Source organism: Rhodnius prolixus, unplaced genomic scaffold (assembly GCF_049639745.1).
Source record: "Rhodnius prolixus isolate KJV_2025 unplaced genomic scaffold, Rpr scaffold_7, whole genome shotgun sequence".
Taxonomy (NCBI): domain Eukaryota; kingdom Metazoa; phylum Arthropoda; class Insecta; order Hemiptera; family Reduviidae; genus Rhodnius; species Rhodnius prolixus.
In genome coordinates, this window is record NW_027411582.1 from 27,595,509 (window position 1) to 27,614,078 (window position 18,570).

The following is an 18,570-nucleotide window of genomic DNA, read 5'->3' on the forward strand; positions in this document are numbered from 1 at the left end:
CGTAAGCTAAGGCTTTTAGGTTAAATATTTAACAAGTTGATAACACCTTGAAAAACTCACATTATTAAGAAAATGTAACACAATAATGTTCATAACAAGAATTATGCAAAATTACTAGTTCCATCAAAAGGTACTACCTAATTTTACAGGCTGTAGAATTTACTGAATAGATTATAGCAAATTATTGTTGAACTATTTAGAAATAGCTTTTGAATTACCTCATTAATTGTGCACATCATTGGAGTTGATCAATAAACAATATCTCTTTAATCAAAATCACTAATAACATTCTGCTATTATTGGTTTGAAGTTACGTTACCAGCAGAGCCAATCGCATTGATTGTTTGAAGGAATGTAGGAGATCTTAAACCGCCATTGGAGGAGTGATTGAACTCTGTACTCTGTTCCATAATAACCGTTTTGTCGGCAAAATCTGAAAACTACAATAAAATATTTTAAAGAAATTACTGAAACAAATTCTGTTTCTACACTAACTAGAAATAAACAAATTTTTAGCTAACAAAAACAACCAACTTTATTTTTTTACACGATTTTGAAATAAACACGGTTCATCAATATGTTTCCAAACGCGGTGACTAAGGCTTTTTGGTTGACTTGAGCAAATATGGTGAAAGAGAAAAGAAATAACGGAAAATCATGATTGGAGAAGGCACCCAGTGGTGTCACTCCAGTAACGTGCTTTGCTCTCACGATAAGAGTAGATCACGAGGCCATCTTCTCTTCAATCTCCTTAGAGGATTACCTTGGTAATGTGGAGGAAGATAGGTGTTCTATGAGAGGGTTAGGATGAGCTGCTGTAGAGGAATGGAATTTGAAGAAACGAGTGTTAGCAAGATCTTGAATGAAAGGGATTATGTGGTCATTATGGATGGTGGAGGTTAGATACATAGAACGGAGCGTTAAGAAGTTTTCGAAGTATTTTTGGACTGTAAAGTCTGGAGACGTAGTGCAGGAGCCCATCTCACAGCTGAATGTACCAAAAAAGCAGAAGACCCCACCTAAATGCGTTCTGTGCCTTGGACCACATGTGGCGAGTTGAAAAGGATGCACTGTCCACAAAGAACTACAATAGAAGAGAAAGCCGGAACCAGTCTATAATCACCCGTCTGCACTGAGAAGGCAACAGGAATCGAACCACGCTCCTCAGCTTCATTCTTCATCTCCTCTGCAGCTTTAGAAGAAAGGCTTCATTACCAAACACCAGTACCCTAAGCTATGCTGATGTAGCAGCTGGACCATCTTCTCTTCAATCTCAAACCCAAGCTCCAGTCACAACCACTTCTCTAATCGACATCACATCAACACTCAAATCTTTCTTCACTGACTTGAAAAACCTGGTAACTCCACTAATTTCGCTTCTCACCTCGCTAGATAAGTTTTAAAATTTAAATTGAAATGTTTGTTTTAATTTGAATACATTTTTTCTCAATATTACTTATAAATAGGGAACGGATTCGTATGTATTTACATATTTTTTTCTAGGCAATTTACAGACGTTTTTCAACTAGAAGTATTCATACTGACACTTTTAAAGCCGTTTGAGTCTACTTTTATTTCACATATTTCCACATATTTGGATGTTATCGCATATTTATACATATTTGATTAAAATAAATAAATATTTCTACATATTTAATCAAAATATGTACCTACATATTTTTCATTTTGGGCAAATTTTCATAATTGGGAGGTGGTTGACAGGAACTGTGAACCACAGACTGTAGGGCTGTGAATCACAGTGGGTACAATGGTTATTGTAATTTACACAGAATGCTGCTAAACAGTGACGGGCACTTGTTAGTTCTTTGAAGTTGTCTGACGTTGTCTGTTCTTTCAGCTCGTTCGTTGAAGTGTCCAATTCATTTCGTTCGGTCACTTAGTGTATTCTTTTTTGGGTGAAATGCCACGAACATCGGCCTCAAACAAACAACTGGTTGCTAAATATCTTCGCGAGTTTCCAGCAGAACTTTTACGAAGTGATGGAGACATTTTGTACAGCACAGCTTGTGACAAGCGCGTTTCTTGCTCTCAATGTTCCCAAGTCACCCAACATATTGCCACCGGATCGCACATAGAGAATAAAAACAGAAAGAAAGAGAGGACGTCCTATCAAGCCTTCCTTACATCTCCATCATCAAGTAAGTCTACTCTGAGTACAGATCTGTGTCGGGTTTTGGTTAGAGCAGATATCCCTTTCCACAAACTTAAAAATCCTCATTTCAAAGGATTCTTAGAGACCTATATTGGGAAAAAAAATGCCTGACGAGAGCACTCTGCGGAAAAACTACCTGGAAGATATCTATAAAGATACACTAACCAAAATTCGAGAACATATCAAAGATGGACCGATTTGGGTGTCAATTGATGAAACCACTGACGTTGAGGGCAGGTATATTGCCAATTGGAAAACTTGGTAGTGATGCTGATGTGGATTCAAAGCCATTCCTTTTGTACAGTGAGGTTCTAGAAAAATGCAATCATTCCACCATTTCACGATTCTTCGATGCCTCAATGCATATCCTATGGCTCAGTGGAATTTTGAACGAAAAAGTTCTTTTGTTTCTCTCTGATGCTGCCCCCAACATGGTCAAGGCTGGGCAATCTATTCAGGTATTTTATCCTAAGATAATTCATATGACGTGTATTGCTCATGCCTTGCATCGAGTAGCAGAAACAGTCCGATCTTTGTTCAGTGACGTAGATTCCTTAATCTCCTCGGTTAAAAAAGTGTTCTTAAAAGCACCAAGTCGCATTAAAATGCTAAAAGATCTCTATCCAGACTTGTGCCTTCCACCAGAACCAATATTGACAAGATGGGGTACTTGGCTGGAAGCAGCTCAGTATTACTATGAAAACTACAATAAAATCAAGAATGTCCTTTCACATCTCGAAGGCGAAGCAGTAGCGATAACTACAGCCAAGTCTTTATTCGAGAAACCTAATTTAAGGAACGACCTTGCATTCTTTACTTAAATATTCCAGAAAATATTTTAAGAAAATCACATATTTTCCACATAATTGACGAAAATAAATGCATAATTTAATTAAATATTTGGCATTTTTAAATACATAAAAATCCGTTCCTTACTTATAAAGCTGCGATTTATTGCTCTCAATAGAACAGTCTCATTTAAAATGTAAGTTCGAACTCAGAAACAGGATAAGACTCAGATAGCACGCTATAATTAAATTAAAGTAATGATTGCGATTGTGACTTTTTAAGATGTGGTAAAGTTACGAATTTTAGGAGGTACTAAAAAATAATTGATTCTCAAAGTGGGCGGTAGATGAAATCAGTTTGAGAACCTCTGGTTGAGATCATTAATCAAAACAATAAGAAAATTCATGTCATTCATTAACCATTTACAAAACTGAACACACCAAATATATTAAAGTAGCAAAAAAAAAAAATGTTCCTTTAAATGTGTCTCCCGCATTTTTTTCCCCACCGTTTCACTGTAAAATTAATTGTTCAGCAATTATTCGACAAGTTTATCTTCAAATCTTTAGAACTGTAAGCAGGTGTAGATACAAGAAATCTGTCAAAAAAAAAAAAAAACTACCGCCCACGAACAGTTTTTTTAAAATTTATAACCTATTTCTTAACGCCCACCATAGTTTGGTTACACTGATCTTTGGGAATTTTTGAATTTTAATTTCATTTACTGCGGTAGTTGAAAGAAAATGCAGCATTATTATTTCAAAATTTTTGAAGTTAATGTCAGCCGAAATAGATTTAAAATTAAAGCCTAATAAGTTTTTTTTAATTACAATAAATTTTGTTCAATATAACCACAGTATCCTGCTCCCTAATGGCCATTTTCGAATGAAAATATGGGCTCCCGAAAAAGGGATGACTCTAGGTAGAGTTGAGAAGGTTCTAAAGTACTCATTTCAAAATACGTTTTGAGGAAATTTGAGTAAGCGTCTGTTTTCGTTACCTTTTTTTTTTTTTTTTTTTTTTTTTTTTAGCTTAATACGAGGGTCGTTTGAAAAGTGCGTGCAAAAATAAAAACTACTTAATTTTTTGGGGTAAACCTTTTTTATTTTTCAACATAGTCTCCTTTTAGGCTTATACACTTCGTCCAATACTGCTCTAGTTTGTTGATCCCTTCCGAATAATAGGATTTGTCCAAGTCTGAAAAATAGCCATTCGTTTCTGCAATCACCTCCTCGTTTGAATAAAATCTTTTTCCCGCCAGCCATTTCTTCATATTGGGGAACAAATAGTAGTCCGAGGGAGCCAAGTCTGGAGAATAGGGGGGATGTGAAACGAGTTGGAACCCTATTTCCATTAATTTTGCGACCACAACTGCTGAAGTGTGAGCTGGTGCGTTGTCGTGATGGAAAAGGACTTTTTTGTGGGCCAATCGTGGGCGTTTTTCTTGCAGCTCGGTTTTCAAACGGTCCAATAACGATGAATAATATGCACCTGTAATAGTTTTACCCTTTTCCAGATAGTCGATGAGGATTATTCCTTGCGAATCCCAAAAGACAGTCGCCATAATCTTTCCGGCCGAAGGAACGGTCTTCGCCTTTTTTGGCGCAGATTCCCCCTTGGTAACCCATTGTTTAGATTGTTCTTTGGTCTCAGGAGTGTAGTGATGTATCCATGTTTCATCCAGTGACGAAACGACGCTTAAAGTCTTGCGGATTCTTCTGGAACAGCTGCAAACCGTCCTTGCAACACTTCACACGATTTCGTTTTTGGTCAAGCGTGTGCAATCGCGGCACCCATCTTGCGGATAGCTTTGTCATGTCCAAATGTTGATGCAAAATATTATGTATCCGTTCATTCGAGATGCCCACAGCACTAGCAATCTCACGCACCTTCACTCTTCTGTCATCCATCACCATATCATGGATTTTATCAATGATTTCTGGAGTAGTAACCTCAACAGGGGCGTCCAGAACGTTCAGCGTCACTTGTGCCCATATGGGCACTCCGAAAATTTTGAAACCACTAATAAACTGTTCTAATCGAAGGTGCAGAGTCACCATAATGTTTATCAAGCTTCTCTTTAGTCTCCTGAGGCGTTTTGCCTTTCATAAAGTAGTGTTTAATCAACACACGAAATTCTTTTTCGTCCATTTTTTGAAAATCACTCGACTTCCTCGATTCAAACGAATGCCAAACACAAAGAAAGTTTTTTCCTTAATTCTTAGTTTTACTTACTCAAGGTAAAGAACACTTAAGAACTTGGTCCTATACGATTACTTCACCTGCATTGGAGCTAACCCTGTGGACAGAATGGTTATTTTAAAAAAATCACTAGAAAATAACAACACTGCCATAATTTTAATGCAGAATAAGTTGTAAAGTTGTTAATCCGGCTGAAAATATTTGTGTACATATATCTAAGTACGATAAGCATTCTCTTCTTTCTCTTTCTTTTGAAAACACAAAAACACTAAATTTATGTTATGTTAATCTCAGAAGGTAAGCATCTCAGAGTAGGCTACAAGAAGAGAAGGTTAACTCAAGTGAGATCACAATCTAACCCTAATGGACTTGCCAACACCCACATTATTCGAGTTACTTACCAGTTCACACCTTTATTATCTCCTATATAATCATTTCTGTCATACACATGTTAAAATATGATAACTACTGTCACATTTTATCGTCGTAAGATAGTAACGCAAACCATGAAATAAAATTAAATTATCAACATCACTGTGCATTAATTATTTCATATTGGGTATATTATTTCCATCGTAGGAGTATATTCAGTTGTTTGACACCTCCATTAAGAGAAAAATAAATTTTAGAAGATTGATGCATGCTGAACTCTTTCTGTAAAAAAAAAAGGATAGCTGCTGCAAACTGCATAAAAAAAGAAGACAAGAATGCAAAAAGTTGTAATTTATGTACCACACCTTCCAAAATTGGATCTTTATAGCCAGATTATACTCGCTAAATCATTTTTCTTGGACTTCTGCAACACGCTAACAATTCTTCTGAAGATTTTAGGAGTCTTGTCGCGACAGTAAACAGCATATCTTTTCATTGCTGCGTTTTCGTTCCATAAAAAGTATGAGCAAAACACATCCTTGATGTCTCCTTAGATCCAACCAATAGTTATGCTTTTACAGTTGAAAACTTCTAGTCACAGTTCTGTAGGAGATGTTCCTGGAATTGTTCGGCCAAATTTTGTTGTAGTACCACTCGTAACATATCTGAAAGCAATATTTAATCTTAAAAGTAGCACGCATTCAGCGCGAGATCAACTTTTTTTTTTTAATTCAAACTATTGTTCATATTCACGGGCTGAACATCCCAAATTTAGAATATAGAAGTGGGGGAGATATCGCCCAATTTATATAGATACAAAAAAATAAAAAACATTAAAAATAATAAACGCGACGTAGGAAGATAACAGCGAAGATCCATTCATCTATAAGACAGAAAGGAACTTAATTAAATCTTGTTTCCATTGGTTGAACACATATCAATTCAATAATCTAGATACTAGATTCTAAAAAGTTTACAAACGATTCATCACTTTCAAACTCACTTATGGTAATGTTCAGAAATTACAATCTTGATATATTAGCCCCGATATGTGACTGTATACTTGTATCATTGAAGAAATATTAATACAAATATTTTATTATACATTTCTTTTAAAATGTATATTTGAATGTGACAAGTTTATTCCATTATTTATCTATAAAACGTTAAATTGGTTAATCTTATTTCTAGCCCTCAATTGTGAAGATATTTTTCTTAATCTAGATCAAGTAGATTAAAAAGCAAATTATCAGTTTGGAAGCTGATATTTATTTAACTGAATCCTCAATATATTTAAGTTCTTGAACCCAAAATCAAATTAATTTGAATAATTCCATGTGTAAATCTAAGCTAGATTAATTTTAGACAGAGACTTGTTGATCTCAAAATGTGGTACATACCATACAGGAGATTATTGTGCATTGTGCAACTTATATAACTCATCCTTTTCACACAATAGGCTCACTTCTGTAAACAAACTTGTGCCTTGGCTATTGTCGGAGAGCGATAGACTTAGCACACTGGCGTGACTTGGCTTATGGCCAAGCGATGTCATATGTCGCTCACTGACAATCTCGCATCAATCTCTGCTGCTTCCAACAGTGTATACTGTAAGAAAAAATAAGATGCATTAAAATATAAAATATATTTTATATAAAATAGGTATAGGAGTTGTTTCCTAATACACTCTTTAACATCGTAACAGTAAAAAAGGATATCGCACGTAACAGAAGCAGCTTAACGGCCACTTTTACTGTCAAAATAAGTAAGTCTGAAAGAAACCTAGTACTTAGTAATAAATAGAAAAATACACCAGAAATCACGCGGATTTTAATAGTTCTAAATCAATGCAAGTCCAAACATAATAACCGATAAAATTATGCAGCCAGCTCTGTGGATTTAACCACATCTTCAAGACATTAATATTTTTTGTTTTTTTAATACTACGATAAATTTATTAAATCTATCTACAACGCGAAATCCAGTTCCTTGTCAGCCAGCAGACAAAAACACTAAAAAAAAGTCCGCTTCAGTTAATTCAATATGATCCAAACATTTTCTGCTTCTATAAATTTTTGAAGGAAAAAATAACTATAAAACAACAAGAAGATAAAAAGTGCGTCTTTAAGAAAATATATATATACTCGTATATATGGAATATAAATAAAATCAATGAATTCCTGCCATGTGAAAAAGTTTTTGACAGAAAATAGAAATTTCCTGCCTTTAGTTATCAAAGATAAAAGAAGTTTTATCAGAAATATCAGAAATGAAAGAACTTCCATTATATTTAACGACAAAAATTTACTTGAAATCAATGTCCATGCCATATATTTACAATATATAAAGACAAATCTCTCTAAAAATACATAAGTGTACTGGAACTAAAACAGGACAAAGTGCTGTGGCAGTGGAAAGCCTTTAGGGTTTTAATGCATTGGGACAGTCTAAGAAAAGTTTGTTGTATTGACAAAGGGCGTTCATCACTTGTTTTGTTTACTTTGTGAAATGGTCTGTAACATTTTAACTTGTTCAGACTGCGTGTGGATTCCTTTTTGTACATAAGATACTTCTAAATAATACATGTTTCGTGATTCTCAGTTTGGATCAATCAATAGGTGTGCCAGGGTAAAGGGGGACCAAAATAGAGTCTTCATTTTCTGAAAAAAAAAAAACAATTCTGCGTGAAACCACATTCACGAACATCACTAAAAACTAAAGTAGGTAACCCAAATTGTATGCAAATTCTTTTAATTTGATGTGAACGCTAACTGCACCCCTACAACTCGCAATTATACAATTTCCCTAGAATAGCCAAACTTCACTTGACTTTAACTTAAAATAAGAAAAGCCTATAACTAGAAAACCGAGAATGCTCTGTGGTTTGGTAAAGTAAGATTGTTCCGCTAGAAGACTGTGCAAAATATGTTTTGGAATATGAAGAAGAGAACAAGAAGTAAACTAGAAACAAATCCAAAACGAATGGCTGGAAATAGAGAAACCTAAAACATTGTTCGTCATGATTAAAAGAATTATTGGAAGAATTTGTGGATTAAAGAGGCTAATTGCAAATGGAATAAACAAAAAAAAGGTTTTAAAAACAAGCAAAATAAGAGATTATAATTAAGATAAGAATATCAGAAGAAAGAATATTTCATAAATCAGTTGCTTTAGGCTGGAAACATAGTGGAGCGGCGGGCAAAGCGGCGATGATAGCTGCTTCAGATCAAAGAGAGCGACGAGCAGCGAGCAAAGATTCGCATGCACATAGTGACGAGCTTAGTCCCGTTCTCCTTTTGACAAAACAAGATGGAGGAACTATTTTTATATGAAAATTCTTCGTTGAAACTTTGGTATTTGCAGCAGCTTAATAGTAGGAGCTGCAGTGTACAATGACATAAATAAGTCTAGAAATGAACTTGGTGAATTCCATCACTTGTACCAACAACTTCGGGAGCATCCTGGCAAGTTTCATGCGTATTTTCGAATGTCTATATCAACATTTGATCACATACTAGCCCAGTGTAACCCCATTAATCAAAATCAAATTTTATTGTTTTTGAGTAATACAGCTCATAACATGAGTTAGGCACAATATAGAAAAATTAACTAAATACAAATCTGTGTAACCCCATTAATCCTAGCAGTTACTTTAAGATAAGAAAATCAAAATAAATAAAAATAAAATAGAAATATATGCAGATAAAAAGAAATTAGTCAATTAAAAAAACACAATAATTTTATTAAATCACTACACCATGATTTGTCGTAAATTAATGTTGTTCATCTGAAAAACTGGAGTAGTACGACGCTACAGAAGAAGGATTGGAGAATTCGACCTGATCAGAAGTAGTAGGACGTGAAAATGTAATTTAATTTTGCCTAGTATTTAGATGAAAGTTAGCATTAAGGGATTGAGAACCAAATTAAATGTAGCAAAAATTACCTGAATTCTCCATTAACTACTAATTGTTAATTAATTTAAACTATTAATTATTAAAAACTATTGTAGCTTCACAAATACTATGGCCCCACAGAGGTTTCTTTAAACAAACTAAACTAAATGTATCAATATCCATAACCTTTGAAAAATAACCTTTACAAATTGAGCGCGATGAGAGCGAAGAAATCAAACATGTCATAACGCTTCGCTCTACTCTCTAGAGATAGCGTTGCTCTATCTTCGCTTTGCTCGCCACTATGCGCGGTCCCATATGTTTTTCTTGTGTTTGATTTCGCCGCTTTGCTCTTCGCTATCATCGCCGCTCCACTATGGTTCCAGCCTTAATCAACAAATTAACAAGTTCAGTATTTTTATGATTTTTTTTTAATGATATAGTCTTTATTTATTAAAAATAAGAATACACAACTTTGAACATAAAATCATGCAGACAACTGCCATGGTCAAAGACCGTCAACGGAGTGGATAATACAAATTATTATTTTCAATCAGTGATTTAACTAATACTAGGAACAAGAATATTTATTGCTTTGCAACATTGTACTAACAGAGGCCAGTCGGAACCATTTGAAATTTCTAATATTTCCACATTTGATATTGAAATATTCCTAAAATATTTTAATCTGACCTCACACAGTATAGAACAAACTACCAAGATATGGTACATTCGATTATGTTTTAGCTCTTCACATAACAAACAAACTTCTTCAGCGTTATCATGATGGTATGGCGTAGAACTACCTAGGTACAATAGGTACCAGCCCGAGCCTTAATTATCCACCTGACTTGCTCTAAGGATAAACTACAATTTTAAGTAATGTTTGCTACCTAAGCTAAAATTAAGCTCTTTATAAATGTTATAGGAATCGAGTTCGGAAACTTTCTGCATAAATTCTTCTTTGTATTGTAGCTGGACATGAAGCTATATTATTAAAATTGCATTCAAAATTCACATATTTTTTTAAAGGTAAATGATTTCAATAAACCAATACAGCTTTTTAGAAACTATTTGGGTCGCAACTATTGTTGGTAACCTATTATCACTCATAACAAAAACTTCGACAATATAATTAAATTGTAATTTGAGGGTATGAGTATAAATTGGGAGGTAACCAGTTTCACTATAAATGAAGGCTGTTGGAACAAATAGTGGCAGTTTAAACAATTTTTTTTTAATAATTTGCTGACGATATAGGGTGAAGGGACCAGTAATTGACTGGGCACCAGTAATTGACATACCAGAAATAAAGTGGTATTATAAGGAATATGAGCCGTTTTTAGTGGTGATTCTTTCAATTTCGTTATTGAGAAGCTTTTGGGCAGCAGTTCCAGAAAAATATTAATTATTGGAAGGTTCCTTGGTATCAGTGGAAGGTTATTTGTGTTAAAAGTTCAAAATCAAGGAAAAATCAAGCCGTTGCTAAGGAGGATTGATAAGAAAATAATTTTTCTTTTTTCTTATTTTTCGTTTATTTGTTCATGTATTCGTGTGGTTATCAATGTTCTGTTATAATTAGTATTACTTGTAGATTTCATTTATGTAGTTTTTTTTTTAATTATAAGAAGCGCTGAGGATTAAAATGGGGCTGTCAATCACTGGTCCTTGAAACGGCAATCTGCCCAGTAATTGACATGTATGTCAATTACTAGTCCTACAGCTTTTTTGTTTGAGACCAGTGATTGACTTCCTGGGAAAATGGTAAGATAGGTTGATAAATTTTATTATAATTAAAAATTCAATACATTGTAAAATAAAATCATTGATAAAAATCGGCAAAATAATTAGTAAAACTTCCAACAAAATATGTTTAAATTAATGAATTAGCAAATGTACGCCTTATTTCAAGAGGGCATGCAGAATGATTATTCTGTAGAGAACAACAATGTATGAACAACAAACTGGAATAATCGTGATCGCCGAACAGCTTCCGAGGCCTACGTGACTAATAAAAACGACGCCCACTTATTGGAGTTGGAAAATCTCTCATTCTCCCTCAGTTTTGGGTCCTAGCCACATTCCAAAGAAGAAAGGGAGGAAATGGCTAAACCATAGAATTCCATCAAAGGAAACGACCAGAGGAAAAGTGAAGCTTCCTCAAGAGAAGTACCAGGTGCGAAATCAAACATACGTGGAGAAGTTGGTGACTTTGTGATGTTACACATTAATAACATAAAAAAGATTGTAAGATCTATTGTATTTACCAATTGACAGACATGTTGTCCGAAGACGAATATATAGCATCCCAAAGGCTAAATAGGCTAAACTGTATTAAAAAAAATGAAATCGGTATGAAAACCATTTTTAATTCCTAAACACGTGAAGGTTGGATCGCCCTATACTACTTTATGGAGAACGTTACCAATTTAATAAAACCGTTGATTTGTGAGGTTTTCAAATGGCTTGTGATTTCAAGTGGCTAATTATCAATTACATAAGATATATTATGATGTTCATTTCCTATGGATTCCGAAAGAATATTTTGTTTTTTCATTCATTTTTTCTTTTATGGTGTGCCTATTTTAATAACACATATTTTTGTCAATTGGTTACCTAGTTATGTGAATATCAGTGGTTTATTTGTAGGTATGTGTATTTTAATACCTATCCTTTCCAAGTTAAAGAGTCAATAACAGATATATATTTTTTAATCTAGTTTTTTTTTCATTGACGTTTCATTTATTTATTACTGTTACAAATGCGAATGCTTACAACCTGTGGCGGGACGCGATGAACGTGCACACAATGTATAATATACATGTGCCCAAGAGGTAACTCAGTAATAATAAACAATAAAATACTGAATAGATGCAGAAAGTAAGAATGAATTACATTCAGATAGTTTGGTTTCGAAGCAAATGACACTGGCAGCACAGATTGTGGAAAATATTAGCGAAGCGCTCCAAAAGAAGGGAAGCGTAGGAGAATTTTGGTTCACTAGAAAGCACCAACAACTCGAACACAAAGTCGCGTAGTTGCGATCGGTAGCAGCGTTATAGGCGGAATGAATAAAACAAGGATGTGACCACATAGTCCAATCGGAAGTAGAGTTTGGTACAGTGAGAACCAAAAAAAAAGGTTTAAGTAACAAAATATTTAGCGGAAACTTGAAAGGATAAGAAAGCGGAAGGGTTGAGAGAAAGAGATAAAAGCGAGCCGACAGACATTGTGTACGATCTAACAAGCATGTTAGCTAATATCTCCTTGGTACTATTGAAAGTAAGGGCTGTTCTTCAAATTACCTGTCTTGGTTTAGATTTAATTAAAACTGTCCGGTAGGACAGTTGTGTAAGGGTTGATCGTCAAAAACTGCATAAAAAAGAGTAACGATGAAAAAATATTAGATTATTTAGGTTTGCCTATTTAAGAACTGATTGTAATTAATTATGAATAGACTGATTTTTGTTATAAATCCAATTGAAAAAGTGATTTAGTGATTTATTTAGATTTAAAAGTGATTCTGAATGCATACCTTATGTCGTTTCATGAATATATTTGTATGTCAATTACTGGTCCCACTCCATGTCAAACACTGGTTCCACCGAAAATTCGGTATGTCAATTACTGGGTCATTGACATACTTACAAAAAAAGTCATTTTTGGTTGACATAAAGATCGAATTTACTGCTTTTAAAATATTAATAAAATAAAATACATCCTACTGGAGCGGTACAATTGTACAACCTACACCTGGAGCCAAAATAACGGAAGTTATTCTATCTTAAACTCGAATTTTTTCTTAAGCAGTCAATTACTGGTCCCTTCACCCTAGTGCTTTTTGTCTCTGAGCCTCTAACGCTACAAAGAATTATTAACTCTCTTTGTAATTACACACAGTTATGGAACTTTGAAAGATCAGTAAAATTCACTACTAATAGCACATTTAGACTGCAATATATTGTATTTAGAGACTGGTGTGGACTTGTTGGAGGTGTTTACCCTGAGACTGCATTTCAGATATTGTCTAAAAGTTTTGAATCTACCTGAGTACCGTCTTCCTAGAATACTTGCATTGGAAGTAATTAAACGTAAAGTATTCTGGTTTGAACACTGGATTAATCTTTTTGACAAATATACTGGTTTCTTCCCCTCAGTTGAGAATATGCATCTATGGAGTGGTCAGTTGCCTGTTCTGTTGGATACTGTTAGGCTGGCGCATCCGGAAGAGTGTGTAGAAAAAGCCAGATCGTCGACAAAGTTTTTGTTCTATAAAAAACTAAACTTCTCGTTAAATCTTTTTTCTTTTGAGCGGGATTCCCAGGCCAACTCTTACCCATTAAAAGATCTTTGCTAGTTTTTTAAATTGAGAGGAGAGTTGTTGTTTTTAAACTGTACTCCTTGGGTCGAAAGGCAAATTGAACTCTGCTCTTTATGTAATTTGAAAGTTAGGGAGGATATTATGCATTTTTTGGCAGTGTGTCCCATACTGTCAGAATTTCGAACAAGGTATCTGGGTGCGTCTACCTTTTCTGAGGCTGAGATGGTCACTTTACTAAACTCTTTTAATAAAAATTTAATTATATTTGCTAGTCGTGCATGGCAGTACCGATATTTCCTTGTCCAAGAATTTAATTATTAAAGTGATTTTGTTTTATTTTTTTGGCACTTTTTGATTTTAAGTATTCTTATCTTGTTTTATTTGTTAATAAGTATATATATATATTTGATATTTTGTGTAACCCCAACCTCCGGCTGACGGAATTTATTCCAAGCCGTACATACTTTGTATTCAAGAATTTTTGTTCATTTTCTTTTCTATTTCAATAAAAGTATATTATTATTATTATTATTATTTATTAGACTGCAATCCTGAGTTCCAACTTAAGGAGCTGAAATAAGATAGCCATTATTTCCATAAGGTATAAAGTGCTATGTCCTCTTTGGATGTCTCTATTAGCCATTATGTCCACAAGGTATAAAGTGCTAAGACCTCTTTGGATGTCTCTGTTAAATGGGTAATTTTGAAATGAAAATAGAAAAAAGGTTGTAAAGGATTTAAGGTTAAGTGTGAAAGTATTGAAAATAAGTGAGACCAGTTCGTTAAACGAAGAGAAGGCAGAGGCTGCCCAGTTAGTATGAAATGCTCTCCTGGTGGTTCTAAGAAACAAAACACACCACCTGCTTACTTTGACTTAATATATCACGAGCTGCTAAACACTCCTTTGCTCACTTTAGCAATGGCTCTCCAACTAAGTGAGAAAGCGGTAGAGTTAATCTAGAACTCCCCCTTCTTTTGCTTACTTTTTCTTCATGAGCTCTCTTCTTCTAGTACTACTTCCATCAACCAACGGCCAAACAAACAGTACAGAGATTCAAGAAAGACTGATAATCTCCTTCCTCTATATATACATACATACACCTTTTTGCTCTAACCGCGCCTCCATGAGGTACTACTTGAATACTACTTCCCAGTGTATCTACTTGCATCTGGTACTTTATTGTTACACTGTATGGTGTTTAGTCCTACGCAGCTGGCATACCAACTACCTTTCCATTCTAACAATTCTAAAAACTAGCTTCATAAATAGCTCTCATCTGAAAACAATACATTTACACCATTATCTTTTTTTTTCTTTTTTGCAAAAATCGTTTAAAAAATTCAGTAATGTAGATAATTTAAGGGAATTTTTGATTTATAAATAATTAAAGCGCATTGCAGGTTATTTTTTGTAAAATAAAAATTTTTGAGTCACCTGAAGGAAATCAAAAAAATTGGTGAAAATGTCCATCAGATATTCTTGTCCCTCTTGTTTTATGTTTTATATCGTCAGAAGATATTACCCTACAAAGTGGGTTCAATCGGTAGATTCAGAACAAAATTTTTAGCCACTTTAACCACTTTTATTAACAAACAAAATATATAAAATGAACTGGAAAAGATTATAATAATAATAATAATAATAATAATAATAATAAGGGGAGGGATTAGCTATGTGGTTAGCATACTGGACTCCCACGCGGAGGTCCCGGGTTCGAATCCAGCAGCTGACCCTTAGATTTTCTCTTCCTAGGAGCTTCTTACAGCTCACTGTCCGGTGATGGACAGTGTTGTCTGTAACGAGAGAACACTGTCCGGAGGCCGGCAGTGCACTGAAAAAAAGCTCCGAGCGCTAATAACCTCAGCTGTTGATGCGCTTAAAAAAAAAAATAATAATAATAATAAGTTGTTTATTGGCATTTCAAAATATACACATAAAAGTAAGTTTCATATTTTTAACATTTAAGCATGGACTTCTCGTCCGTCTGCTTGAGTTGCACTTTTGTACTAATAATTACAATTCCATCCCGACAAATAACCAAAATTTAAAATAAAAACAAAAAAATAAATAAAGAGAGACTACATTTCCTTTATAAATAAAGAACTGAAACTTAAGAGCTGATGGCCTAATCTATAAGATGATCCAGAATGACTTCCCTAAATACTTAATTTACTTTGTCAAAAGCTATTTGACTAGCAGGAAATTTTGCGTAGCAGTTGATAATGCTACTTCTAGCCTCAGGCCAATTTTAGCCGGTGTGCCGCAAGGTTCGGTCCTTGGACCAACTCTCTTTAACATTTTTATTAATGATTTAACCAAAATTAAACTTAAAGCCAGTAGTGCGTTGTTTGCCGATGACACTTCCTTTTTCATATCCTCCTTCAGAATTGACACTATAGCCAATCATTTGTCAATAGCTCTTGCTAAAAGTTTCAAGTACTTTAAAAAGTGGAGAATCAAACCTAACCACACTAAAACGGAGCTAATTCTATTCTCTCGAAGAAGACCCACAATCAACCATACTGTTACAGTAAATGGAGTCTCTCTACCATGGCGAAAAGAAGTTAAATACTTAGGATTAACTTTAGACACAAAACTAACGTACACAAAGCATGTGAATAATGTATGTAATAAGGCGCTAGGCGTTATGTGCAGTCTGTTCTCCTTGCTTAATAGACACTCATCCTTGGACTTCCAAAATAAAAAATTAATATACTATCTCTACATTCGACCTATACTCCTCTATGCAGCCCCTGTCTGGTCTCAAACTTGCATAACCAATCATAATAAAATACAGAGAGTGCAAAACAAATGCCTGAGATTGATTGGTTCATTTCCCAGATGGACGCCCATAGACTACTTGCACGCAGTAATTGACGTTCCTAGCATCTCCACTACTGTTTACTGTCTCTTAGAAAAATTCGTCTCCACTTGTTACAATAGTCCGTACCCTCACATAGTAGCCATTGTTAATTACAATATAAACTCTCTTGGTTATAAAAAATATAAATATAAACGCTTAAAGCATATTTTGTAACACCCACCTGTACATCAAGCTAAGGTTTTTTTAAATTTTTCCCTTAATATGTAAATTTGTTTTCTTTAATCTGAACTAAATATAATTTGATGGGTGTATATAGGCGCTAAGCTTGAAACCTCAATTTCATTTCAAATTTGTGTACATATTTAAAGTTTTGTAAATAAATATTATTATTATTATTAACTTAAGAGCAATTTTAAAAAATAATACAAAATTAATAATTATAATTTTCCATGAGAAACTGTCTATATCTTCCAACGGATGTTCAGAAATTATTTAAACTAGCCCAATTCTTACCGTTCAGGTATTCTAAAAATTCTGCCCTATCCAACACTCTCTTGCCAAAACATGCAATTCTAAATCCGACCATTATGGGGCATACAGCCACATAATTGTAGACATCTTCAGTTTCTGCTCTATTGCACATAGAACACAGGTGTTGTTCATTTGTCCGCCCCATTCTAAAATTCAAATTTATCAGTTGTCCTCTAGCTCTAAACAAATTTTTCGTTAACTTAAATGAATGCTCATCTGAGATATAATGGTTAGCCCCTAAATCAAATCGCAATTCATTATATATGCTATGATAAATAGATCGACCAGCTTTGGTAAACAAATCATGTTTGAATTCAGAATCAATTGCATTTAACAAACTCTCCAAAAGATTACTATGATCCTTCTGATCAGTCTAATTATGCATATATTTTCAAATCCCTATTGTATTAACTTCTCAGTTGCTAGTTTATGTTGTATTCTAAGAGGCCTGCAAGTCTGTTTTGTGTGATCAATTGACAGGAATACGATGAAATCAAGTAGGAACAGATTCTAGGGTTTCTACATGATTCTCTAGGAAAGGCAATTATACAGCAACGTAGTAATGCTAGCAGTGAATTGGCTAACAAGCCATCACCAGATACAATGTGGCACCAACAATTGAAAAGTATCTTCTCTAAGTCCAACTGGTTTTAGAAGTCTAAAGAAAGGCTCCAGGATAAAGCAAGATATATCAGTGTACCTTCTGTGTACTGCTGTTTGTTCTTGCCCCTGACAAAACCTATACAAGGTAGTACCTCATTTCCTGCTCCATACAATTATTCGACACTGAATATTAAACATTAAAAATGATAGTCACTTTCTACATAAGAATTCGATGAACAAATTGAGAAGATAAAAGAAAATCAAAAGCCTGTCACATCAAAGACAATGGTGCTGCTACAATGGTTGAAATAATAAAATAAAATAAAAAATAGGCTACATACAATAGAATGTTACCAATATTTCAACAATAAGTGCCCAACATATTACCCCCCCAAAAAACATTGATATAACATATATTTTTCAAAAACCTTTACTACTTCCACCATTGCCAGAATGTTATCAGAAAAGAACATCTGGATGTCTTAAATGAAGTAAACGAGCCCTGATATTGACATAAAATTGAATTTTTCTGCAACCATGTGGGGAAGTTCTCATTACTCAATTAAAATCAGCTGTGTAATGCCCAACTTCCCACACTAGTGGGGAAAAATTCCCATTAGTGTCACTTTCCTCACTAGTGAGTGGAAAAACTTTATTGTGCTTCCTTGATATAAGAAGTTTTGTTATTAACACAAATATTTTCTGCAAAACTTTAATAACCTTATTTAACGTATCTAAATAATTAAAAAACGAATATTAAAAAATAAAATAAAAATTGAAAGGAATATAGAAATAAAAATAATACTTTAATAAATAATTAGATATTTTTAATTATAACAGTTAAAAAGGTTATAGTGT

At 34.0% G+C, this 18,570-nt stretch overlaps 1 protein-coding gene and 1 long non-coding RNA gene across 9 annotated transcripts in view; one reads left to right on the forward strand and one right to left on the reverse strand.

Annotated features, from left to right (window-relative positions):
• ETHR (ecdysis triggering hormone receptor) overlaps window positions 1–18,570 on the forward strand; it is a 351,487-nt gene that overhangs the window by 266,590 nt on the left and 66,327 nt on the right. The gene's annotated exons all lie outside the window — the stretch shown is intronic.
• LOC141447263 (uncharacterized) lies at window positions 5,887–9,973 on the reverse strand. Its single transcript, XR_012454237.1, has 3 exons — window positions 9,483–9,973; window positions 6,937–7,144; window positions 5,887–6,201 (listed from the first exon to the last, which is right to left on the reverse strand). It is a non-coding gene; the product is annotated as an uncharacterized lncRNA (long non-coding RNA).